Here is a 26,228-nt window from a genome sequence, read left to right as displayed (position 1 = left end):
CATGCAAGGGCCATATATGCCAAGTGACCCTCATGCCAGAGGAGCCAAAAACAAAAAAAACAAAAAAACGAGGCAGACAAATCCAGTTTGTCAGTTTGGGGTGATTTATTAAGGAACTTACACACAAAAGCATGGTGTTGGGGGACGCCATGAAAGATCTCCACACTGCAGCCCCAAGACCCAGCGCTGATGTCTTGGAGCAAAAGCATAGTGCTCTGGAAGGAATGTATGGGTCGCTACAGTGCTCACAGCCTGTCATTTCTGCAACAACTGGGTGGTTTTGGAGGAAATTTACAACTAACAAGTGTTCCTACATAAAGAGTCATACATCCACCAGGCATGGTGGCACACAGCTATAGTCCCAGCAACTCAGGAGACTGAGGTGGGAGGATCACCTGAGCCTAGAAGGTCGAGGCTTCAGTGAGATGTGATTGCACCACTGCGTTCCAACCTGGGTGACAGACTGAGACTCTGTCTCAAGACAAAAAAACATGAGAAGAGAAGCAGTTTGAATAAAGTATTATCTCTAATGAAAAGTACTTTAGGCCGGGTGTGGTGGCTCACGCCTGTAATCCCAGTACTTTGGGAGGCTGAGGCAGGCGGACCATGAGGTCAGGAATTTGAGACCAGCCTGGCAAACATGTTGAAACCCTGTCTCTACTAAAAATACAAATAGCCAGGCGTAGTGGCGTGCGCCTATAGTCCAAGCTACTTGGGAGGCTGAGACAGGAGAATCGCTTGAATCCAAGAGGCGTAGGTTGCAGTGAGCCACGATCCTGCCATTGCACTCCAGCCTGGGTGACAGAGCGAGACTCCGTCTCAAAAAAAAAAAAAAGTACTTAAAAAAAATTTTTTTTAATTACAATGCCAGACCTAGGCAGGTGGATCACGAGGTCAAGAGATCAACACCATCCTGGCCAACATGGTGAAACCCCATCTCTACTAAAAATACAAAAATAAGCCAGTTGTGGTGGCACACACCTATAATCCCAGCCACTTAGGAGGCTGAGGCAGGAGAATCCCTTGAACTCAGGAGGCGGAGGTAGCAGTGAGCCGAGATCGCGCCACTGTACTCCAGCCTGAGCAACAGTGAGACTCCATCTCAAAAACAAAAACAAAAGCAAGCCAGGCACGGCTCACACCAGTAATCCCAGCACTTTGGGAGGCCAAGTGGGGAGGGTTGCCTGAGCCCAGGAGTTTGAGACCAGCATGGACAATATAGTGACTCCCGTCTTTTTTTTTTTTTTTTTTTGAGACGGAGTCTTGCTCTGCCACCCAGGCTTGAGTGCAGTGGCCGGATCTCAGCTCACTGCAAGCTCCACCTCCCGGGTTCCCGCCATTCTCCTGCCTCAGCCTCCCGAGCAGCTGGGACTGCAGGCGCCCGCCTCCTCACCTGGCTAGTTTTTTTGTATTTTTAGTAGAGACGGGGTTTCACCGTGCTAGCCAGGAGTGACTCCCGTCTTTATAAAATTTTTTTTTAATTAAAAAAGTAATACATCAAGGCTAGGTACAGTGGCTCATACCTATAATCCCAGCACATTGGGAGGCCAAGGTGAGAGTTGCTTGATATCAGAAAGTTGATACCACCCTGGGCAACATAGCAAGACCCCCGCTTAAAAAAATTTTTTTTTTTAATGAGCAGGGGGCATTTGTTGAGCTGGTCTATTGTCCCAGCTACTTGGAGGATGACAGTTCAAGTGCCAGGGTCCGAGCCAGAAGATGTGGGGTGTAACCTATGATGGACGGGTTGTGATCTGTATCACACCTGAATTCACAGCCTAAATAAAGGAGAGAGAAGGCAGCAACTGTGCTGCTGGCGTGGAAACCAAACTTCCCTTTCAGTCTCTTCCACTGACCTGACACTTCCCTTGTAGGGCCTCGGGATCCTCATCTTTCTAATGAAGAGGATCGTTTCCAAAGGATGGCAGACAAAATTGTTTCAGTACCTTCTGATCAGTTATCTAATTTTTTTTTTTTTTGAGATGGAGTCTTGCTCTGTTACCCAGGCTGGAGTGCAATGGCGCGATCTTGGCTCACTGCAACCTCTGCCTCTCATATTCAAGTATTCTGCCTCAGCCTCCCGAGTAGCTGGGATTATAGGCGTCCACCACCACACCCGGCTGTCAGTTATCTAATTTTATTTTACTTAAAATTATTAAGGTTAAATAACATAAAGTAACTATTTATTTATTTACTTATTTATTTATATCTGTCTGTCTATCTGTTTGAGATGGGGTTTTGCTCTTGTTGCCCAGGCTGGAATGCAGTGGCGTGATCTCAGCTCGCTGCAACCTCCGCCTCCCGGGATCAAGTGATTCTCCTGCCTCAGCCTCCTGGGTAGCTGGGATTACAGGTGCACACCACCACACCCAGTTAATTTTTGTATTTTATTAATAGAGATGGGGTTTTGCCATGTTGGCCAGGCTGGTCTCGAGCTCCTGACCTCAGGTGATCTGCCCACTTTGGCCTCCCAGAGTATTTATTTTTTTGAAACAGGGTCTTGCTCCGTCACCCTGGCTAGAGTGCAATGGCGCAGTGATAGCTCACTGCAGCCTTGAACGAACTCCTGGGTTCAAGTGATCCTCCTGTCTCAGCCTCCAGATAGCTGGGGCTATAGCTAATTTTTTTTTTTTTTTTTTTTGAGACAGAGTCTTACTCGTCACCCAAGCTCAGATGCAATGGCAAGATCTTGGCTCACTGCAACTTCCACTTCCCGGGTTCAGGTGATTCTCCTGCCTCAGCCTACCGAGTAGCTGGGATTATAGGCACTGGTTACCATGACTGGCTAATCTTTTTTTTTTTTTTCTTTAATACAAAGATGAGGTTTCACCATATTGGCCAAGCTGCTCTTGAACTCCTGATCTCAGGTGATCCACCTGTCTCCCAAAGTGCCATGCCCAGCTAATTTTTAAATTGAGACCAGGTCTCCCTGTGTTGACCATGCTGATCTTGAACTTCTAGGATCAAGTGATCCTTCTGCCTGGGCCTCCCAAAGTTCTCGAATTCCAGGCACGAGCCATCGTGGCTGGCCTGATTTTTTAAAAGAAACAGAAATTTGGATTTTATTGTGAAATCTCCCCATCTTAGTATATTGGATTTCATTATTTTTACATCCGGCAGATAATGTGTCAATGTCAAAACAAGGTTTGAGGGAGGTGCAGCTCACACATGAGTGTGAAAACCCAGTCATCACGTTTATGAACTACAAAAGGATCTGGATTTAATTATTTAAAACACATCTTGGCCAGGCCCGGTGGCTCACGCCTGTAATCCCAGCACTTTGGGAGGCCAAGGCAGGTGGATCATCTGAGGTCAGGAGATTGAGACCATCCTGGCCAACATGGTGAAACCCTGTCTCTACTAAAAATACAAAAATTACCTGGGTGTGCTGGTGTGAGCCTGTAGTCCCAGCTACTCAGGAGGCTGAGGCAGAAGAATCACTTGAACCCAGGAGGCGGAGGTTGCAATGAGCCGAGATCACGCCACTGCACTCCAGCCTGGCGACAGAGTGACTCTGGCTCAAAAAAAAAAAAAGACATTCTACTGGTCAATACTATATAAGACAAGCAAAACATTTGCTGGTCAGGTGATGAATGGTGAATTCTGCTTTCATCACAGTTACTAAGTGTCAAGCATTCAACCACAATGTATTGAGACTTCCATGCAGACCTTTGTGGAAAGCAAAGCACTGGGGAGAGATTCCACGAACATCATTCATTTAAACACCCGTTTGTTTTTTATTTTATTTATGTATTTAATTTTATTTTTTTAAGAGGAAGTCTTGCTCTTGTCACCCAGGCTAGAGTGCAGTGGCACGATCTCGGCACTGCAACCTCTGTCTCGGTTCAAGCGATTCTCCTGCCTCCGCCTCCTGAGTAGCTGGGATTACAGGTGCCCACCCCCACGCCTGGCTAATTTTGGTACTTTTAGTAGAGATGGGGTTTCGCCGTGTTGGCCAGGCTGGTCTTGAACTCCTGACCTCAGTTGATCTGCCCGTCTTGGCCTCCCAAAGTGCTGGGATTACAGGCATGAGCCACCACACCTGGCTATTTTACTTTTTAAAATTAAGACAGAGTCTCACTTTGTCACCCAGGCTGGAGTACAGTGGCACAATCTTGGCTCACTGCAACTTCTGCCTCCCAGGTTTAAGCAATTCTCAGCCTCCCAAATAGCTGGGATTACAGGCATGCACCACCACGCCTGGCTAATTTTTGTATTTTTAGTAGAGATGAGGTTTTGCCATGTTGGCCAGGCTGGTCTTGAACTGCTGACCTCAAGTGATTTTTCTGCCTCAGCCTCCGAAAGTACTGGGATTACAGGCATGAGCCACTGCACCTGGCCTCTGTTTGTTTATTTTTGAGATGGAGTCTTGCTCTTGTTGCCCAGGCTGGAGTGCAATGGCATGATCTTGGCTCACTGCAACCTCCGTCTCCTGGGTTCAAGCAATTCTCCTGCCCCAGCCTCCTGAGTAGTTGGGATTACAGACACCCACCACCATGCCTGGCTAATTTTTGTATTTTTAGTAGAGACAGGGTTTCTCTATGTTGGCCAGGCTCGTCTTGAACTCCTGAGTCCAGGTAATCTGCCCGCCTTGGCCTCCCAGAGTGCTGGGATTGCAGGCATGAGCCACCACACCTGGCCCCCATTTATTTTTTAGACTTTTATTTTATTATATTTTTCGAGACAGGGTCTCACTGTGTCCCCCAGGCTGGTGTGCAGTGGCACAATCACAGCTCACTGAAGCCTCCCAGCTCAAGCAATCCTCTCACCTCAGCTTCCCGGGTAACTAGAACGTGCCACTACACGTGGCTAATTTTTCTTTCTTTCTTTTTTTTTTTTTTTTTTAGAGATTGGGGTCTTGCTATGTTGCCCAGGCTGATCTTGAATTCCTGGGCTCAAGCGATCCTCCCACATTGGCCTCCCAAAGTGCTAGGATTACAGAAGTGAGGCACCGTGCCCAGACTTCAACACCTATTTATTGTGCACTTTCTCTGTACCAGGCCCTGATCTGAGCCCTTGCACAGATGTGAACAAGACCTTACGCTCCAGGGACCAGGGGAAGGAAGTGCTACTTCTGTGCTCTGGAGAACCGAGGTCTGCAATCAGAAGAGATGAGAATGGAGGCCAGGTGTGGTGGTGGTTCACACCTGTACTCACAACACTTTGGGAGGTTGAGGCAGGAGGATCACCTGAGGTTAGGAATTCGACAGCAACCTGGCCAACATGGTGAAACTCTATCTCTACTGAAAATACAAAAATTAGCCAGGTGGGATTAGCCCGTAATCCCAGCTACTTGGGAGACTGAGGCAGAAGAATTGCTTGAATCTGGAAGGTAGAGGTTGCAGTGAGCTGGGATCCTGCCACTGCGCTGCAGCCTAGGAGACAGAGAGAGACTCTCAAAAAAAAAATTAATTAAAATTTTTTTTTTTTTTTTTTTTTTTTTTTTGAGGCGGAGTCTCGCTTTGTCGCCTGGACTGGAGTGCAGTGGCCGGATCTCAGCTCACTGCAAGCTCCACCTCCCGGGTTTACACCATTCTCCTGCCTCAGCCTCCCAAGTAGCTGGGACTACAGGCTCCCGCCACCTCGCCCGGCTAGTTTTTGTATTTTTAGTAGAGACGGGGTTTCACCATGCTAGCCAGGATGGTCTCGATCTCCTGACCTCGTGATCCGCCCGTCTCGGCCTCCCAAAGTGCTGGGATTACAGGCTTGAGCCACCGCGCCCGGCCAAAAATTTTAAAAACACCAGTCACAGTGGCTCACACCTGTAATCCCAGCACTTTGGGAGGCCGAGGCAGGTGGATCACAAGGTCAGGGGCTCAAGACCAGCCTGGCCAAGATGGTGAAACCCTGTCTCTGCTAAAAATACAAAAATTAGCTGGGCGCGGTGGCAGGCGCCTGTAATCCCAGTTACTTGGGAGACTGAGGCAGGAGAATCGCTTGAACTCGGGAGGTGAAGGTTGCAGTGAGCTGAGATGGTGCCACTGCACTCCAGCCTGGGTGACAAGAGTGAGACTCTGTCAAAAAAAAAAAAAAAATGGAATTGCTAGGACAGTCTAGATAGTTTTCACGAAGCAAGACTTTGGTCCCCTCTTCAGGACCCAGCATGGCCTCAGATCCAGCCACCAGGCCCCGAATACCTTCAAGTTTGAGTGTAGAAGGGCATATTTTGCCTTCTTTTTGTGCTACCCCTGACACCCTGACGTTCTTGACTCATCTGTCCTCATCTTCTGAGCCAACTTTGCTTCCCCACAGAGGGAGGGTACTATTCCCTCACAAAACACAACTCAAGGCTCACTCTTTCGTCTTTTCTATAGAAGAGCCAAAGGGCATGACAGTCCCCTCTGTTCCTTTAACCCACCCACTCTACCCTCACAGACCTTCTCAGCCTTCACAGTCCATGTGCAGTCCTGAATTCTGGGCTTCATATTCTCGACACACTCTGCAAACAGAATCCCTTGGGAAGCTTTATTTATTTACTTTTTTTTTTTTTTTTTTTTGAGACAGTCTCACTGTCACTCAGGCTGGAGTGCAATGGCACAACCTCGGCTCACTGCAACCTCTGCCTCCCGGGTTCAAGCGATTCTCCCGCTTCAGCCTCCCGAGTATCTGGGACTACAGGTGTGTGCCACCACACCTCGCTAATTTTTGTATTTTTGGTAGAGACAGGGTTTCCCTACGTTGGCCAGGCTGGTCTCAAACTCCTGACCTCGTGATCCTCATGCCTCAGCCTCTCAAAGTGCTGGGTGAATTACAGGCGTGAGCCACCGCACCTGGCCTATTTACTTATTTTTATTTTGAGACAGGTTCTCACTTTGTTGCCCAGGCTGCAGTGCAGTGGCGTGAACATGGCTTATAGCAGCCTTGACCTCCTGGGCTCAAGCAAGCCTCCTTCCTCAGTCCCCCAGGCAGCTGGAACCACAGACATGTGCCACCACGTCTGGCTAATTTTTTTTTTTTTTTTTTTTTTGAGTGGAGTCTGGCTCTGTCACATAGGCCATAGTACAATGGCACGATCTCGGCTCACTGCAACCTCTGCCTCCCAGGTTCAAGTGATTTTTCTGCCTCAGCCTCCCATACAGGCATGTGCCACCACACCCGACTAATTTTTGTATTTTTGGTAGAGATTGGGTTTCACCATGTTGGCCAGGCTGATCTTGAACTCCTGACCTTACGTGATCTGCCTGCCTCAGCCTCCCAAAGTGCTGGGATTACAGGCATGAGCCATCATGCCCAGCGGATTTCCAGCTAATTTTTGTATTTTTTTGTAGAGATGGGGTTTTGCCATGTTTCCCAGACTTGTTTCAAATCTCAGAGCTCAAGCAGCCCCTCCCATCTCAGCCTCCCGAAGTCCTGGTTTTACAGGTGTGAGCCACCATGCCCGGCCTACCTGAGAAGTTTAAAAAATAAATAAATAAAAAAATAAAAAATCCTGATGATCCAACTATTTGCTGTTTACAGGAGACACTTTAGGTCCAATGATATATATAGGTTGAAAGTAAAAGGATAGAAATATGACAAAGAAAGCTGGAGTGCTTATACAAGACAAAATTTACTATAAGAAATAAATTGTGGCCGTGCACGGTGGTTCACGCCTGTAGTCCCAGCACTTTGGGACACCGAGGCAGGTGGATCACTTGAGGTCAGGAGTTCAAGACCATCCTGACCAACATGATGAAACCCCATCTCTACTAAAAATACAAAGTTAGCTGGTCATGGTGGCAGGTCTCTGTAATCCCAGCTACTCGGAAGGCAGGAGAATCACTTGAACCCGGGAGGCAGAGGTTGCAGTGAGCCAAGATCGAGTCACTGCACTACAGCCCGGATAACAAGAGCGAAACTCCAGCTCAAAAAAAAAAGAAAGAAAGAAATTGAGGCAGGGCGCAGTGGCTCATGCCTGTAATCCCAGCATTTTGGGAGGTCAGGGGCGTGTGGTTCACTTGAGGCCAGGAGTTTGAGACCAACCTTGCCAACATGGCAAAACCCTGTCTCTACTAAAAGTACAAAAATTAGCTGGGCATGGTGGCCCGTGCCTGTAGTTCCGGCTACTCAGGAGGCTGAGGGAGGAGAATCACTTGTACCTGGGAGGCGGAGGTTGCAGTGAGTCGAGACAGTGCCACTGCACTGCAGCCTGGGTGGCGGAGCAAGACTGTGTCTCAAAAACACAAACCAAAAAAAAGTTAACCAGGTATGGTGGTATGCACCTATAGTCCCAGCTACTTAGGAGGCTGAGGCAGGAGGATCGCTTGAGCCTAAGAGATTGAGGCTGCAGTGAGCTGTGATCACACCACTGCACTCCAGCCTAGGCAGCAGAGTGAGACTCTGCCTCAAAAACAAAAGAAGAAGAAGGAAAAAGAGGAAGAGAAAAAGAAGGAGAAGAAAGAAGAAGAAGAAGAAGAAAGAGAAGAAGGAGGAGCCAGGCATGGTGACTCACACCTGTAATTCCAGTTTAGGGAGGCTGAAGCAGATGGATAGCTTGAGGCTAGGAGTTCAAGACCATCCTGGCCAACATGGTGAAACCCTGTCCGTACTAAATAAAAAAATTAGCCAGGCATGGTGGCACATGCCTGTGGTCACAGCTACTCAGGAGGCTGAGGCACAAGAATCGCTTGAACCCAGACGATGGAGTTTGCAGTAGCTGAGATCTTACCACTGCATTCCAGCCTGGGTGACAAGAGACTCTGTCTCAAAAAAAAAAAAAAAAAAAAAAAAAAAAAAAAGATAATAAAAATGAGCAGAAATAAATGCAACAGAGAATAAAAAACAATAGAGGAAGTAAGTAAAACCAAAATTTGGTTCTTTGAAAAATCCATAAAATTGATGAACCTTTAGATGGACTGACCAAGAAAAACACAGGAGACTCAAACTGCAAAACAGGAGCAAAAGAGCAGACATCGCTGCCAACATTAGATAAGTAAAAGAATTATCGGCCGGGCGCGGTGGCTCAAGCCTGTAATCCCAGCACTTTGGGAGGCCGAGACGGGTGGATCACGAGGTCAGGAGATCGAGACCATCCTGGCTAACACGGTGAAACCCCGTCTCTACTAAAAAATACAAAAAACTAGCCGGGCGAGGTGGTGGGCGCCTGTAGTCCCAGCTACTCGGGAGGCTGAGGCAGGAGAATGGCGTAAACCCAGGAGGCGGAGCTTGCAGTGAGCTGAGATCCGGCCACTGCACTCCAGCCTGGGCGGCAGAGCGAGACTCCGTCTCAAAAAAAAAAAAAAAAAAAAAAGAATTATCAGGGAACACTGAATAGTTGTATGCCAACAAATTAGATGAAATGAACAAATTCTTAGGGGAATTTAAACACCAAAATTAAGAAGAAATATAAAATCTAGGCCGGGCATGGTGGCTCACACCTGTAATCCCAGCACTTTGAGGGGCTAAGTCACATGGACCATCTGAGATCAGGAGTTTGAAACCAGCCTGACCAACATGGTGAAACTCCGTCTCTACTAAAGATACAAAAAAGTAGCCAGGCGAGTGGCGCACGCCTGTAATCCCAGCTGAGGCAAGAGAATCACTTGAACCGGGAGGTGGAGGTTGCAGTAAGCCGAGATTGTGCCATTGCACTCCTGCCTGGGTGACAGGGAGAGACTCTGTCAAAAATTAATAAATAAACAAATAAATAAATAAATACAAAAATTAGCTGGCTATGATGGCATGTGCCTGTAGTCCCCGCTACTCTGGAGACTGAGGCAGGAGAGTCACTTGAACCCAGGAGGCAGAGGTTGTAGTGAGCTGAGATTGCACCATAGCACTCCAGCCTGGGCAACAAGAGGGAAACTCCATCTCAGAAAGAAAGAAATATAAAATCTAAATTCGTCTATTATAAGTAAAGACTTGTGCTGTGTCATACAGGTTGGAGTGCAGTGGCACAATCTCAGCTCATGGCAACCTCCGCCTCCCAGGTTCAAGTGAATCTCATGCCTCAGACTCCCAAGTAGCTGGGATTGCAGGTGCGTGCCACCAGGCTCGGCTCATTTTTTTGTATTTTAGTAGAGATGGGGTTTCACCATGTTGGCCAGGCTGGTCTTGAACTTCTGACATCAGGTGATCTGCCTGCCTTGTCCTCCCAACGTGCTGGACAGGTGTGAACCACCTTGCCCAGTCCATTCTTTTGCATATAGATATCCAGTTGTCCCACTGCTATTGTTGAAAAGATTGTTCTTTCCCCATTAAGTGGTCTTAGAACCCTTGTCAAAAATTAATTTTCCATATAGAAGAAGGTTTATTTCTGGGCTCTCTAATCTATTCCACTGGTCTAATATATGTGTCTATTTTTTTCTCTCTTTTTTTATTTTTGAGACAGAGTCTCACTCTGTTGCCCAGGCTGGAGTGCACTGGCATGATCTCGGCTCACTGCAACCTCTGCCTCCTAGGCTTGAGTGATCCTCCCACCTCAGCCTCCTGAGTAGCTGGGATTATAGGTGCAGGCCACCACGCCTGGCTAATTTTCGTATTTTTTGTAAAGACTGGGTTTTACCATGTTGCCCAAGTAGATTTTGAACTCCTGGGCTCAAGCAATCCACCCACCTCAGTCTCCCAATTTGTTGAGATTACAGGCGGCCTTGTATGTCTGTCTTTATGCCAGTACCACACTCTTGATTGTGGTAGCTTAGTAGTGAGTTTTGAAATCAGGAAATGAGAGTCCTCCTGGTGTCTTCTTTTTCTGCACACTTTTTTTCCCTCTTTTTTTGCATCATTTAGGATGTCTTGTGATTCCACATAAATTTTAGGATGGGTTTTTCTATATCTGCAAAAATATTAATACCATTTGGATTTTCATACAAATTGCACTGAAACTGTGTAGATTGCTCTGGGTAGTACTGTCATCTTAACAATATTAAATCTTACATTCAGGCCAGGCGCGGTGGCTCACGCCTGTAATCCCAGCAGTTTGGGAGGCTGAGGCGGGCAGATCACTTGAGTTCAGGAGTTCAAGACCAGCCCTGCCAACATGGTAAAATCCTGCCTCTACTAAAAATACAAAAAAAAAATTTAGCTGGGTGTGGTGTCACATGCCTGTAGTTCCTGCCACTCAGGAGGCTGAGGCAGGAGAATCACTTGAACCCAGGAGGCAGAGGTTGCAGTGAGCTGAGATTGCATCACTGCACTCCAGCCTGGGTGACAGAGCAAGACTCTGTCTCAAAAAACAAACAATAAATCTTACATTCTATGAACACAGGATATCTTTTTATTTATGTCTCTTTAATTTTTTGTAGTTTTCAGTTACAAATATTTTGTCTCATTGGTTACATTTATTCCTAACTATTTGATTCCTTCTCGTGGCTTTTTTTTTTTTTTTTTTTTGGAGATGGAATTTCGCTCTTTTTGCCCAAGCTGGAGTGCAGTGGCACGATCTTGGCTCACTGCAACCTCCACCTTCTGGGTTCAAGCGATTTTCCTGCCTCAGCCTCCCAAGTGGCTGGGATTACAGGCACCCACCTCCATGCCCAGCTAATTTTTTTTTTTTTTTTTTTATTGAGATCTAGTTTTGCTCTCATTGCCCAGGCTGGAGTTGAGTGGCGCAATCTCGGCTCACCGCAACCTCCGCCTTCCGGGTTCAAGCAATTATCTTGCCTCAGCCTTCCAAGTAGCTGGGATTACAGGCATGCACTACCACGCCCAGCTAATTTTATTTGTATTTTTAGTAGAGACAGAGTTTCTCCATGTTGGTCATGTTGTTCTTGAATTCCTGACCTCAGGTGACCCGCCCGCCTTGGCCTCCCAAAGTGCTGCGATTACAGGTGTCAGCCATCGCACCCGGCCGCATGGTATTTTAAATAGAGTTGTTTTCTTAATTTCTCTTTGGGATTATTCAGCATTACTGTAAAGAAACGCAACTGATTTTTGTGTGTTGACTTTGTATACTGCAACTTTGTTGAATTCATTTATTAACTCTAATAGTTGTGTGTGTATATAAACTTTATGTTCTTTTTTTTTTTTTTTTTTTGAGATGGAGTCTTGCTCTGTCACCCAGGCTGGAGTGCAGTGGCCGGATCTCAGCTCACTGCAAGCTCCGCCTCCTGGGTTTACGCCATTCTCCTGCCTCAGCCTCCCGAGTAGCTGGGACTACAGGCGCCCGCCACCTCGCCTGGCTAGTTTTTTGTATTTTTTAGTAGAGACGGGGTTTCACCGTGTTAACCAGGATGGTCTCAATCTCCTGACCTCGTGATCCGCCCGTCTCGGCCTCCCAAAGTGGTGGGATTACAGGCTTGAGCCACCGCGCCCAGCCAACCTTATGTTCTTATAAGATCATGTCAGGCCGGGCGCGGTGGCTCAAGCCTGTAATCCCAGCACTTTGGGAGGCCGAGACGGGCGGATCACGAGGTCAGCAGATCGAGACCATCCTGGCTAACACGGTGAAACCCCGTCTCTACTAAAAAAAATACAAAAAACTAGCCGGGCGACGTGGCGGGCGCCTATAGTCCCAGCTACTCGGGAGGCTGAGGCAGGAGAATGGCGTAAACCCGGAAGGCGGAGCTTGCAGTGAGCTGAGATCCGGCCACTGCACTCCAGCCCGGGCGACAGAGCGAGACTCCGCCTCAAAAAAAAAAAAAAAAAAAAGATCATGTCATCTGCAAGTACAGATAATTTTACTTTTTCCTTTCCAATTCGGGTACTTTTTACTTATTTTTCTTGCTTAATTTCTCTGGCTAAAAATTCCAGTACTATGTTAAACAGAAGTGGCCAAAGTGGTTGTTCTTGTTTTGTTCCTGATCTTACGGGGAAAATTTTCAGTCTTTCATCATTGAATATGATGTTAACTCTGTTTTTCATGTATGGCCTTTACCATGTTGAGGAAAATTCTTCTAGTTCTAGTTTTATTTTGGGTCTGGTTCTCTCACCCAGGCTGGAGTACAATGGCCTGATAATGGCCCCCTGCAGCCTCCACCTTCTGGGTTCAAGCCATCCTCCCACCTCAGCCTCCCAAGTAGCTGGGACTACAGGCATGCACCACCATGCCCAGCTTAATTTTTGCTTTTGGTAGAGACACGGTTTTGCCATGTTGCCAAGGCTGGTCTTGAACTCCTGAGCTCCAGCGATCCACCTGCCTCGGCCTCCCAAAGTACTAGGGTTACAGGCATGAGCCACTGTGCCGGGCTGAGTGTTTTTTTAAAATCTTGAAAGAGTATTGGATTTTGCCAAATACTTTTTCTGCATCAGCTGAGACAATTATGTTTTTTCCCTTTATTCTATTAATGTGGTATATGACATTGATTAATTTTCATGTATTAAAATATCTGTGCATTCCAGGAATAAATCCAACTTTTTCATGGATAAAATACTTTTTTTTTTTTTTCCTGAGACAGAGTCTCAGGAAGGAGGAGAGTGAGGAGGAGGTGGAGGAGAAGAGAGGTCCCAAGGAGGCCTCCCATCAAGTTCTGTTCCCAAGGCAATGCTTCCCTGCTGATGCTCAGTCAGCAGTGAAAGAATGCTGCACACCCAGCCACAAACACGAATGAAATCATGTTCTTCGCTCCAGCATGGATGCAGCTGGAGGTCATTATCCTAAGCAAATTAACCCAGGAACAGAAAACCAAGGACTGCGTGTTCTCACTTATAAATGAGATCTAAACATTGAGTACACATGGCCAGGCGCGGTGGCTCTCATCTATGATCCCAGCACTTTGGGAGGCTGAGGCAGGCAGGTCATCTAGGTCAGGAGTTCAAGATCAGCCTGGCCAACATGGTGAAACTCTGTCTCTACAAAAATACAAAAATTAGCCAGGCATGATGGCGGGTGCCTGTAATCCCAGCTACTCGAGCGGCTGAGGCAGAAGAATCGCTTGAACCCGGGAGGTGGAGGTTGCAGTGAGCCGAGATTGCACGATTGCACTTCAGCCTGGGTGACAGAGCTCAACTCCATCTCAAAAAAAAAAAAAAAATGAATACACACATGGACATAAAGATGGGAACAATAGACACCGGGGCCTCCTAGAGTGGGGAAGGACAGTGGAGAGGAAGAGTTGAAAAACCACTGGGTATTATGCTCACTACCTGGATGACAGGATCATTCATAGCCCAGACTTTAGCATCATGCAGTATACGTGGGTAACGAAGCCACACACGCCTCCCTGAATCTAAAATAAAAGCTGGGAGACCAGGCTCGGTGGCTTACATCTATAATCCCAGCACTTTGGGAGGCCAAGGTGGGAGGATGGCTTTAGCCAAGGAGTTCGAGACCAGCCTTGGCAACATAGAGAGACCTCACCTTTACAAAAAATTAGCAGGGTGTGGTGGAACGTGCTATAGTACCAGCTACTCAGGAGGCTGAGGTGGGAGGATTGCTTGAATCTGGAGGGGTGAGGCTGCAGTGAGCTGTGATCAAGCTACTGCACTCCAGCCTGGGCAACAAAGCAACACCCCATCTCAAAAAATAATAATATGGCCGGGCACAGTGGGTGGCTCATGCCTTTAACCTCAGCACTTTGGGAGGCCAAGGTGGCTGAATCACCTGAGCTCGGGAGTTCAAGACCAGCCTGGTCAACATGGCGAAACCCCATCTCTACTAAAAATACAAAAATTAGCCGGGTATGGCAGCAGACACCTGTAGTCTTAGCTACTTGGGAGGCTGAGGCAAGAGAATCCCTTGAACCCGGGAGGCAGAGGTTGCATTGAGCCGAGATTGCACCACTGCACTCCAGCCTGAGCGACAGAGCAAGACTCCATCTCAAGAAAATAATAATTTAAAAAAAATTTTTTTTTTTTAATGCAGCATGTCCTACGAAACACAGAGCAACACAGCAAGACCCTCTTCTGGGTCACAGGTGAGACTTCCCCATGCACCTGTCAGACCTCAGGTTTCTCTCATCACTTTTCCCAAGCCCCCCACTTTTTTTTTTTTTTTTTTTTTTTTGAGACTGAGTCTGGCTCTGTCACCCAGGCTGGAGTGCAGTGGCATGATCTTGGCTTACTGCAGCCTCCGCCTCCCAGGTTCAAATGGTTCTCCTGCCTCAGCCTCCCTAGTAGCTGGGATTACAGGCGTGCATCACCACACCCAGCTAATTTTTTTTTTTTGAAATGGAGTTTTGGTCTTGTTGCCCAAGCTAGAGTGCATTGGCACTATCTCAGCTCACCACAACCTCCGCCTCCCAGGTTCAAGTGATTCTCCTGCCTCAGCCCCCAGAGTAGCTTGGATTACAGGCATGTGCCACCACACCCGGCTAGTTTTGTATTTTTAGTAGAGATGGGATTTCTCCATGTTGGTCAGGCTGATCTCAAACTCCCAACCTCAGGTGATCTGCCCGTCTTGGCCTCCCAAAGTGCTGGCATTACGGGAATGAACCATTGCGCCTGGCTCTAATTTTTGTATTTTTAGTAGAGATGGGGTTTTGCCATATTGGCCAGGCTGGTCTCGAACTCCTGACCTCAGGTGATCCTCCCACCTCGGCCTCCCAGAGTGCTGGGATTACAGGTATGAGCTACCTCGCTCGACCTCCCTGAGCCTTTTAAAATAGAATCAAAGGGCTGGGCGCGGTGGCTCAAGCCTGTAATCCCAGCACTTTGGGAGGCTGAGACGGGCGGATCACGAGGTCAGGAGATCGAGACCATCCTGGCTAACATGGTGAAACCTCGTCTCTACTAAAAAAATACAAAAACCTAGCCGGGCGAGGTGGTGGGCGCCTGTAGTCCCAGCTACTCAGGAGGCTGAGGCAGGAGAATGGCGTAAACCCAGGAGGCGGAGCTTGCAGTGAGCTGAGATCCGGCCACTGCACTCCAGCCTGGGCGACAGAGCGAGACTCCGTCTCAAAAAATAAATAAATAAAATAAATTAAAATAAAATAGAATCAGAGGCTCTATTTCTTCAACCCTCCTTTGTCCACAAGATGACAGTTCTTGGGAATAACCACTCCTAAGTTTTTAGGTTCTTCTCACTATTGCCCTCAACTTCCTTGTAACCCCAACCTCTCCCAGAATTGCCTGCATATGAGATAGAAGGTCTCAGACAAATGGATGGAAGTGTTTTATTTTACTTTATTTTGTTCTATTCTTTTTTTTTTTTTTTTTTTTTTGAGACGGAGTCTCACTTTGTCACCAGGCTGGAGTGCAGTGGCGCAATCTTGGCTCACTGCAACCTCTGCCTCCCAGATTCAAGCAGTTCTCCTGCCTCAGCCTCCCAAGTAGCTGTGACTACAGGTGCGTGCCACCACACCCAGCTAATTTTCTGTATTTTTAGTAGAGACTGGTTTTCACCATGTTGGCCAGGATGGTCTCCATCTCTTGACCTCATGGTCTGCCCATCTCAGCCTCCCAAAGTGCTGGGATTACAGGCGTGAGCCACCGCACCCGGCCAGGAAGTGTCTATTAATAATAGTCCATCTGGCTGGGCACGGTAGCTCATGCCTGTAATCCCAGCACTTTGGGAGGCTGAGGCAGGTGAATCACCTGAGGTCGGCAGTTTGAGACCAGCCTAACAGGGAGAAACCCTGTCTCTACTAAAAATACAAAATTAACCGGGCGTGGTGGCGCGTGCTTGTTGTAATCCCAGCTACTTGGGATGCTGAGGCATGAAAATGCTTGAATTCGGGAGACAGATGTTGCAGTGAGCCGAGATCGCGCCACTGCACTCTATCCTGGGCGACGGAGTGAGACTCCGTCTCAAAATAATAATAGTTGTTCTTGGTTCTTCCTTGTGTAAATGGTGTTCCATGACAGGTGGTGGCTGGTTCATCCCACAACTCCATCTCTGAGAGCCTTTCCAGAGGTAACCATTGGATTTACGATTAATCTAAACACTTTATCCATTCTTCTCATTTTGACACACAGAATATTAAGAAGAAATATATTCAACGGTTGAGATTTAATAAAATTGATCATTTTTACTGCTTCAACAAGGACATTCTGAAATGAAACTGCGGCCAGGTGTGGTGGCTCAAACCTAGAATCTCAACACTTTGAGAGGCCAAGGTGGGAAGACAGCTTGAGCCCAGGAGTTCAAGACAAGCCAGGGCAACATAGTGAGGCCCTCATCTTTACAATAAATAAATAAACAAATAAATAAACATTAGATGGGCATGGTGGTACACACCTGTAGTCCTAGCTACTTGAGAGGCTGAGGTGGGAGGATTACTTGAGCCCAGGAGTTCGAGGCTGCAGTGAACCCAGATCATGTCACTGCACTCCAGCCTAGGTGACAGAGCAAGAACCTCTCTCAAAATAATAAAGAAAGAAAGAGAGAGAGAAACAAGACTTGCCTTTCCTTTTTTTTTTTTTTTTTTTTTACCGTGAGCACGTACTAGTGCCAGTTTTCTATCTGTTGCCTCCCAGCTCCAAATCCATTCATTGCCCCGCTTGCTACCAGATGTGGAACTGGCAAACATTTCTTCTTTGCCAGTAGAGGGCGCCGGAGGGACGCTACAGGAGGAAGGGGCTTGTCCTAGTTCCTCCTCTCTCCCACCCCCCCCACCCCCCCCACCCCCCCACCCCCGACACCGGCCCCCCACCCTGCCCTATGGCAGGCAGCCCTGCACCAGACACACAGTGGCATTCAACTTCCTGCCTGCCGGCCCCAGGGCCTGGTTCCCAGCCTGTCAACCTTGGCACCCCAGCACCCCAGTAGGAGGGGTTTCTGCTTGTGGTCCCCTGGCCACCAGCCTTGACCAGCTGGTTGCGGACCAGCTGTGACCTGTGGCAACCCAGCCAACCTCACCTTCCAATGGGCTGCAGCCACCTCTCTCCAGTGAGATCTGAGCCCCAGCCTTAACAAGGCTACCCACTTCCAGGTTTGTTCTTTCTCTGGGCTCCCTCCCTCACTCTTTGGGTGTTTTTTTGGTGGTGGTGGTTGTTTGTGTGTGTGTGTTTTGTTTTGTTTTTTGAGACAGAGTCTCCCTCTGTCACCCAGGCGGGAGTGCAGTGGTGTGATCTTGGCTCACTGCAACCTCTGCCTCCTGGGTTCAAGCGATTCTCCTGCCTCACCCTCCCGGGTAGCTGGGACTACAGATGCGTGCCACCACACCCAGCTAAGTTTTATATTTTTAGGAGAGATGGAGTTTCACTACATTGGCCAGGCTGGTCTTGAACTCCCGACCTCGTTCGTGATCTGCCTGTCTCAGCCTCTCAAAGTGCTGGGATTACAGGCGTGAGCCACCGCGCCTGGCCGTGTGGGTGTTTTTTAGAGTTCTCTTTGATTCACACTTAGTTGCAATCCCCTGTAAATAGTTCATTGTTCTTCTGTTAAAACTTCCCTGTTTAAATGACTCTGGTTTCCGCCTTGTGACTGGATCCCGATCGATGCAGCATTAGTACAAGAGGGCTGCCTGGAGATAGATCCACAAGGATAGCATTTGGGGACTGGTCTGTCCATGCCCTTGGGTTTGAGCTTTGTCTGAGCTCCAAGGGAATGGGAATTGGACGTTAGTAATCTGTGATGTGTTGTGGCATCGAGTTAATCAGACTGTCACCTACGGCTTGTCTTTATGAAGTACCAACTCCAGCGCATGCCCCGGGAGCCCAAGTGGCTGCTGTACTTGACTGTGATGTCAATAACGATGACTGTAAGGGCCGTGGTGTGGGATGGATTCTTCTCAGTGCACTGCGTCACTTCCAGAAAGAAAACCACAAGCTTGGCTGGGCATGGTGGCTCACGCCTGTAATCCCAGCACTTTGGAAGGCGAAGGCAGGTGGATCACGAGGTCCGGAGAGCAAGACCATCCTAGCCAACATGGTGAAACCCTATCTCTACTAAAAAATTAACTGGGTGTGGTGGCACACATCTGTAGTCCCAGCTACTCAGGAGACTGAGGCAGGAGAATTGCTTGAACCTGGGAGGCGGAGGTTGCAGTGAGCCGAGATTGCGCCGTTGCACTCCAGCCTGGTGACAGAGCAAGACTCCATCGCACCAAAAAAAAAAAAAAAAAAAAAAAAAAAAAAAAAACAAGAAACTTGGGTCCTTAAACTCTCAGCGCATGTCACAATCTGGGAACCAGGAATATTCCCCGGTAAGCCCCGAAAGTATCGATTATTTCTTGTAGCCAAAAGACTGATTTTGCTGAAAGTGGAAAACAAAAACGTAATTGTGTGGAGGAATCCTGCTTCCAAGATGGAGAAACAGACAATTTCCCCTCCCAGGCAGAAGTAAAACTGTCTTTTTTCACAGAGGACATGATCGTCTATGTGTAGAATATCCAATGAAAGCTACAAAAATGTTCCAAGAACTGATAAGTGATTTTAGAAAGGGAGTAGAATACAAATCAATATACTGTTTCTAAAATGTATGTGGGCTAGGCTGGGCACGGTGGCTCACGCCTGTAATGCCAGCATTTTGGGAGGCCAAGGCAGGAGGATCACTTGAGGTCACGAGTTCGAGACCAGCCTGGCCAACATGGTGAAACCCAGTCTCAAACTATAAAAATTAGCTTGGCGTGGTGGTGGGCACCTGTAATGCCAGCTACTCAGGAGACTGAGGTGGGAGAATCACCTGAACCGTGGAGGCAGAAGTTTCAGTGAGCAGAGATCATATCACTGCACTCCAGCTGTGAAAAGATAAGCCATAAATTGGGAGAGAATCTTTGCAATAATAAGTAACAAAAACAATAATAATATCTGGGCCGGGCAGAGTGGCTCACACCTGTAATCCCAGCACTCTAGGAGGCCGAGGCAGGCGGATCACAAGGTCAAGAGTTTGAGACCAGCCTGGCCAACATGATGAAACCCCGTCTCTACTAAAAATACAAAATGTAGCCGGCCATGGTGGACACACCTGTGATCCCAGCTACTCGGGAGGGTGAAGCAGGAGAATTGCTTGTACCTGGGAGGCAGTGAACAGAGATCGCGCCACTGCACTCTAGCCTGAGTGACAAGCGAGACTCCATCTCAAAAGAAAAAAGCCTATGGTTATTAACTGTATGATTCATCAGTAGGTACTCTGCAGACATTTTTGAATCTGTCATAAGATATTGAACCAGTACTGTCAATTGTGAACTTCATTTGCTTGTGTGGACTTAACTGTGATTAGTTCCATACATTTTTGTTAGAAATACAAGCTGAATATTCTGACTTGCAGTGTCATATAGCAGTTTGATGTGTTGGCCGTGCTAAATTTTATGTTTTTGTTTTGTTTTGTTGAGACAGGGTGTCACTCTGTCACCCAAGTTGGAGTGCAGTTGTGTGATCTTGGCTCACTGCAACCTCTGCCTCTCATGCTCAGGCGACCCTTGCATCTCAGCCTCCTAAGTCACTGGGACTACAGGCATGTGCCACCACGCCTGGCTAGTTTTTGCATTTTTTTGCAGAGACAGGATTTTGCCATGTTGCCTGGGCTGGTCTTGAACTCCTGGGCTCAAGCAATCTGTCTGTGTCGGCCTCCCAAAGTGCTGAGGTTATACGTATGAGCCACCACACACAGCCATATGGTTTTTAACTCCGGGCTGAGATGGAAAATATTTTTCCTTTTCTTTTTTTTTTTTTTTTTTGTTTTTTTGAGACTGAGTCTCATTCTGTGCACCACTGCACTCCAGCCTGGCTCACTGCAATCTCTGCCTCCTGGGTCCAAGGGATTTTCCTGCCTCAGCCTCCCAAGTAGCTGGGATTACAGGTGCCCACCACCACACCCGGCTAATTTTTTTTGTATTTTTAGTAAAGATGGGGTTTCACTGTGTTGGCCAGGCTGGGAACTCCTGACCTCAGGTAATCCACCAGCTTTGGCCTCCCAGATTGCTGGTATTACAGACGTGAGCCACTGCAACCAGCCTGAAATTTTTCTAAATAAGAACCAGGCCAGGTGCAGTGGCTCACGCCTGTAATACCAGCACTTTCTGAGGCTGAGGTGGGCAGATCACTTGAGGACCATACTGGCTAACACGGTGAAACTGCGTCTCTACTAAAAATACAAAAAATTAGCCAGGCGTGGTGGCATGTGCCTGTTGTCCCAGCTACTCTGGAGGCTGAGGCAGGAGAATCGCTTGAACCCGGGAGGTTGGAAGTTGCAGTGAGCCTAGATCACGCCATTGCACTCCAGCCTGGGCAAGAGAGCGAGACTCCGTCTCAAAAAAAAAAAAAAAAGAAGACCCACACATAACCACTGCTATCAAACACTGAGAGGCTTTGGTAGCTAGCTTTTGAAGCAGCCGTGATAATCTCTCTTAATAATTCAACCTAAAATTATAAGGCAAAACAGCACTTATATGTTTAACATATGCTGCTGTAAAGTAACTTTGTTGATGGTATATTGTTTGAATAACAAACGATGTCAAGCTGCCTTATACACAGCCCATCATATCAAAAGTTAAAACAAAGAGCAAGATGTCCACCGGCTAGTTTTTTGTATTTTTTAGTAGAGACAGGGTTTCACCGTGTTAGCCAGGATGGTCTCGATCTCCTGACCTTGTGATCCGCCCGTCTCGGCCTCCCAAAGTGCTGGGATTACAGGCTTGAGCCACCGTGCCCGGCCTTATATTTTTAACAGATGGGGTTTCACCTTGTTGGCCAGGATGGTCTCGATCTCTTGACCTCATGATCTGCCCTCCTCAGCCTCCCAAAGTGCTGGGATTACAGGCGTGAGCCACTGCGCCCGGCCATAATATACTAATATTTATCTGTTGTCGTACGACACCTAAAATTTTTACTATTTGGCCCTTTACAAAAAACATTTGCCAACCCCTGCTCTAGAAAATGCAAATCGGGTCGGGCATGGTGGCTCACACCTGTAATCCCAGCACTTTGGGAGGCTGAGGGGGGCAGATCACTTTAGGTCAGGAGTTCGAGAGCAGCCTGGCCAACGTGGTGAAACCCCATCTCTACTAAAAATACAAAAATTACCTGGGCGTCGTAGCGGATGTCTGTAATCCCAGCTACTCAGGAGGCTGAGGCAGGAGAGTTGTTTGAACCCGGGAGGCAGAGGTTGCAGTGAGCTGAGACTGCGCCATTGCACTCCAGCCTGGGTGACAAGAGCAAAACTCTGTCTCGAAAAGAAAGAAAAAGAAAATGCAAATCAACTTATGTTGACAGAAAGCAGATCAGTGGTTTCTTGGGTGTGAGGGGTCAAAGAGGGGCAGGTGGGAGAGATTACAGTCACAAGGAGACTTCTGGGTGATGCATACATTCACTATCATGATTGTGGTAATGACTTCACAGGTATAAATTAAAATATATGTCAAAACATCAAATTCTGGCTGGACACAGTGGCTTATGCCTATAATCCCAGCACTTTGGGAGGCTGTGGCAGGAAGATTTGCTTGAGGCCAGGAGTTTGAGACTAGCTTGGGTAATATTGTGAGACCATGTCTTTACCAAAAAAAGTTTTTTTTTTAGTTAGCTGGGCGTGGTTGTGCACACTTGTAGTCCCAGCAACTCTGAAGGCTGAGGCGGGAGGATGGCTTGAGCCCAGGAGTCCGAGGCTGCAGTGAGCTATAATTGCACCAGTGCACTCCAGCCGGAGCAACAGAGCAAGACCTTGTCAAAAAAAAAAAAAAAAAAAAAAAAAAAGCTGGGCACAGTGGCTCACACCTGTAATCCCAGCACTTTGGGAAGCTGAGGCAGGTAGATCACCTGAGGTCAGGAGTTCGAGACCAGCCTGGCCAACATGGTGAAACCCCATCTCTATTAAGAATCCAAAAATTAGCCAAGTGTGGTGGCATGCACCTATAGTCCCAGCTACTCAGGAGGCTGAGGGAAGAGAATTGCTTGAGCCCGGGAGGCGGAGGTTGCAGTGAACCAAGATCACACCACTGTACTCCTGCCTGGTTGATAGAGCGAGACTCCATCTCAAAAAAAAAAAAAAAAAAAAAAAAAAATCTTGCTCTAGTAGCCAAAAACCTAAGTTGAGTTGCCACAATAAAGAGTCGTAGTCTCTCGCCCAGATTTTAGACCGAAGTCAGCATAGATCCAGAGGAGTCACTTAATTGGAGAGAAGGTTGGTTCTCCCTGAGAGAGGAACTATGCCCTGTTTACTAGAGTGTGCATCAGGGAGAAGAAAATACCCAGACCTTTTGAGGATTCCTAGACATTGGCTCTGAATTAATGCCAATTTCTGAGGATCCAAAATGCCACTGTGGGGCCGGGCGTGGTGGCTCAAGCCTGTAATCCCAGCACTTTGGGAGGCCGAGACGGGCGGATCACGAGGTCAGGAGATCGAGACCATCCTGGCTAACACGGTGAAACCCTGTCTCTACTAAAAAATACAAAAAAACTAGCCGGGCGAGGTGGCGGGTGCCTGTGGTCCCAGCTACTCAGTGGGAGGCTGAGGCAGGAGAATGGCGTAAACCCAGGAGGCGGAGCTTACAGTGAGCTGAGATCTGGCCACTGCACTGCAGCCTGGGCGACAGAGCGACACTCTGTCTCAAAAACAAACAAACAAAGAAAAAAAAATGCCACTGTGGCTCATCACTAAAAGCAGGGGCTTAAAGACAGATGGTCAGGTGCTAGACGGAGTCTTAGCTCAGCCCCAACTCACACCAACTCACAGAGGGCTCAGTTGTTCTATGGTCCCACCCTGTGGTTATTTCCAAATTTCTGAGAGTATAATAAGAATAACCCTCAATGGCAATTGACAAATCCCACACTGGCTCTCCCACCCATGGAGTGAGAGAATCATGGTGGAAAGGGCTAAGGGAAAGTCCCTGGAACTTCCACTTCCTGTCAAGACAGTTAACCAGAGGGCCGGGCGCGGTGGCTCACGCCTGTAATCCCATCGCTTTGGGAGGCCAAGGCGGGCGGATCATGAGGTCAGGAGTTCAAGACCATCCTGGCTAACACAATGAAACCCCTGTCTCTACTAAAAATACAAAAATTAGCCGGGCGTGGTGGCGCATGCCTGTAATACCAGCTACTCTGGAGGCTGAGGCAGGAGAATCACTTGAATCTGGGAGGTGAAGGTTGCAGTGAGCCGAGATCATGCCACTGCCCACGCGGTTAAGGAATCACTTTAGAGACCACACCCCAGAAAGAATGGTTTGGGTTTTTCTCCCGCACAGAGCCTGGAATTCTTTTTTATAGCATGCACACTACTATCTTTTTTTTTTTTTTTCTTGAGAGAGGGTCTCACTCTTGTTGCCCAGTCTAGAGGGCAATGGCACGATCTCGGCTCACTGCAACCTCCGCCTCCCAGGTTCAAGCGATACTGCAGCCTCAGCCTCCCAAGTAGTTGGGATTACAGGCATGCTCCACCACGCCTGGCTAATTTTGTATTTTAGTAGAGACAAGGTTTCTCCATGTTGGTCAGGCTGGTCTTGAACTCCTGACCTGGGGGTGATGTGCCTGCCTAGGCCTCCCAAAGCGCTGGAATTACAAGTGTGAGCCACCGCACCTGGCCAACACTGCTGTCTTTTTTTTTTTTTTTTTTTTTTGAGACGGAGTCTCGCTCTGCTGCCCAGGCTGGAGTGCATTGGCCAGACGTCAGCTCACTGCAAGCTCCGCCTCCCGGGTTCACGCCATTCTTCTGCCTCAGCCTCCCGAGTAGCTGGGACTACAGGCGCCGGCCACCTCGCCCGGCTAGTTTTTTTGTGTGTGTGTTTTTTAGTAGAGACGGGGTTTCACCATGTTAGCCAGGATGGTCTCAATCTCCTGACCTCGTGACCCGCCCATCTCGGCCTCCCAAAGTGCTGGGATTACAGGCTTGAGCCACCGCGCCTGGCCAATACTGCTGTCTTAATGAGAGACCATTATGTAGTGCTTTTTCCCTTACAGCCAGAATACAAGTCAGAATCAAGGAGAGATATTAGATCTCATTCTTCTGTTTTTTTGTTTTTTTTGAGATGGAGTCTCTGTTGCCCAGGCTGGAGTGCAGTGGCACGATCTCAGCTCACTGCAAGCTCTGCCTCCCAGGTTCATGCCATTCTCCTTACTCAGCCTCCCGAGTAGCTGGGACTACAGGCACCCGCCACCACGCCCGGCTAATTTTTTGTATTTTTAGTAGAGATGGGGTTTCACCGTGTTAGCCAGGATGGTCTCGATCTCCTGACCTCGTGATCTGCCTGCCTTGGCCTCCCAAAGTGCTGGGATTATAGGTGTGAGCCACTGCACCCAGCCTTTTTTTTTTTTTTTTTTTTTTTTGAGACAGACTCTCACTCTGTCGTCCAGGCTAGAGTGCAGTAGCTCATGCAACCTCCACCTTCCGGGTTCAAGCGATTCTTGTGCCTCAGCCTCCCAAGTAGCTGACCACCACGCCTGGCTAATTTTTTTTTTTTTTTAGACAGAGTCTCTGTCACCAGGATGGAGTGCAGTGGCGCGATCTTGGCTCACTGCAATCTCTGCCTCCCAGGTTCATGCGATTCTCGTGCCTCAGTCTCCCAAGTAGCTGGGTTTACAGGCACACGCCACCACACCCAGCTAATTTTTTTTTTTTTTTGTACTTTTAATAGAGACAGGGTTTCTTTTTTTTTTTTTTTTTTTGAGACGGAGTCTTGCTCTGCCACCCAGGCTGGAGTGCAGTGGCCGGATCTCAGCTCACTGCAAGCTCCGCCTCCCGGGTTTACGCCATTCTCCTGTCTCAGCCTCCGGAGTAGCTGGGACTACAGGCGCCCGCCACCTCGCCCGGCTAGTTTTTTGTATTTTTAGTAGAGACGGGGTTTCACCGTGTTAGCCAGGATGGTCTCGATCTCCTGACCTCGTGATCCGCCCGTCTCGGCCTCCCAAAGTGCTGGGATTACAGGCTTGAGCCACCGCGCCCGGCCCTAGAGACAGGGTTTCACCATGTTGGCCAGGATGGTCTTGATCTCCTGACCTCGTGATCCGCCCACCTCCCAAAGTGCTGGGATTACAGGTATAAGCCACCCCACCCAGCCTTTTTTTTTTTTTTTTTTTGAGACGGAGTTTCACTCTTGTCCCCCCGGCTGGAGTGCAATGGTGCAATCTCAGCTCACCACAACCTCTGCCTCCTGGGTTCAAGTGATTCTCCTGCCTCAGCCTCCCGAGTAGCTGGGATTACAGGCTTGTGCCACCATGCCTGGCTAATTTTTACATATTTTTTAATAGAGACGGGGTTTCTCCATGTTGGTCAGGCTGGTCTCGAACTCCCGACCTCAGGTGATCCACCTGCCTCAGCCTCCCAAAATGCTGGGATTACAGGTGTGAGTCACCATGCCTGGACCTTTTTTTTTTTTTGAGGTGGAGTTTCGTTCTTGTCACCCAGGCTGGAGTGCAGTGGTGCGATCTCGGCTCACTGCAACCTCCACCTCCCGGGTTTAAGCGATTCTCTTGCCTCAGCCTCCTGAGTAGCTGGGATTACAGGCACCCGCCACCACACCTGGCTGATTTTTGTATTTTTAGTAATGAGGGGGTTTCACCATGTG

General features: G+C 48.1%; 1 non-coding gene across 1 annotated transcript; it reads right to left on the bottom strand.

Annotated features, from left to right (window-relative positions):
• Positions 1–3,110: 3,110 nt before the first annotated feature.
• Positions 3,111–3,214, bottom strand: LOC117088922. The gene has a single exon (XR_004439431.1). It is a non-coding gene; the product is annotated as a small nucleolar RNA U13 (small nucleolar RNA).
• Positions 3,215–26,228: the final 23,014 nt, after the last annotated feature.

The sequence above is a fragment of the Trachypithecus francoisi genome, unplaced genomic scaffold (genome assembly GCF_009764315.1).
Source record: "Trachypithecus francoisi isolate TF-2019V2 unplaced genomic scaffold, Tfra_2.0 Lachesis_group10, whole genome shotgun sequence".
Taxonomy (NCBI): domain Eukaryota; kingdom Metazoa; phylum Chordata; class Mammalia; order Primates; family Cercopithecidae; genus Trachypithecus; species Trachypithecus francoisi.
Note: the sequence above shows the minus strand (reverse complement) of the source record. Positions and strands in the feature narration are given on the sequence as shown.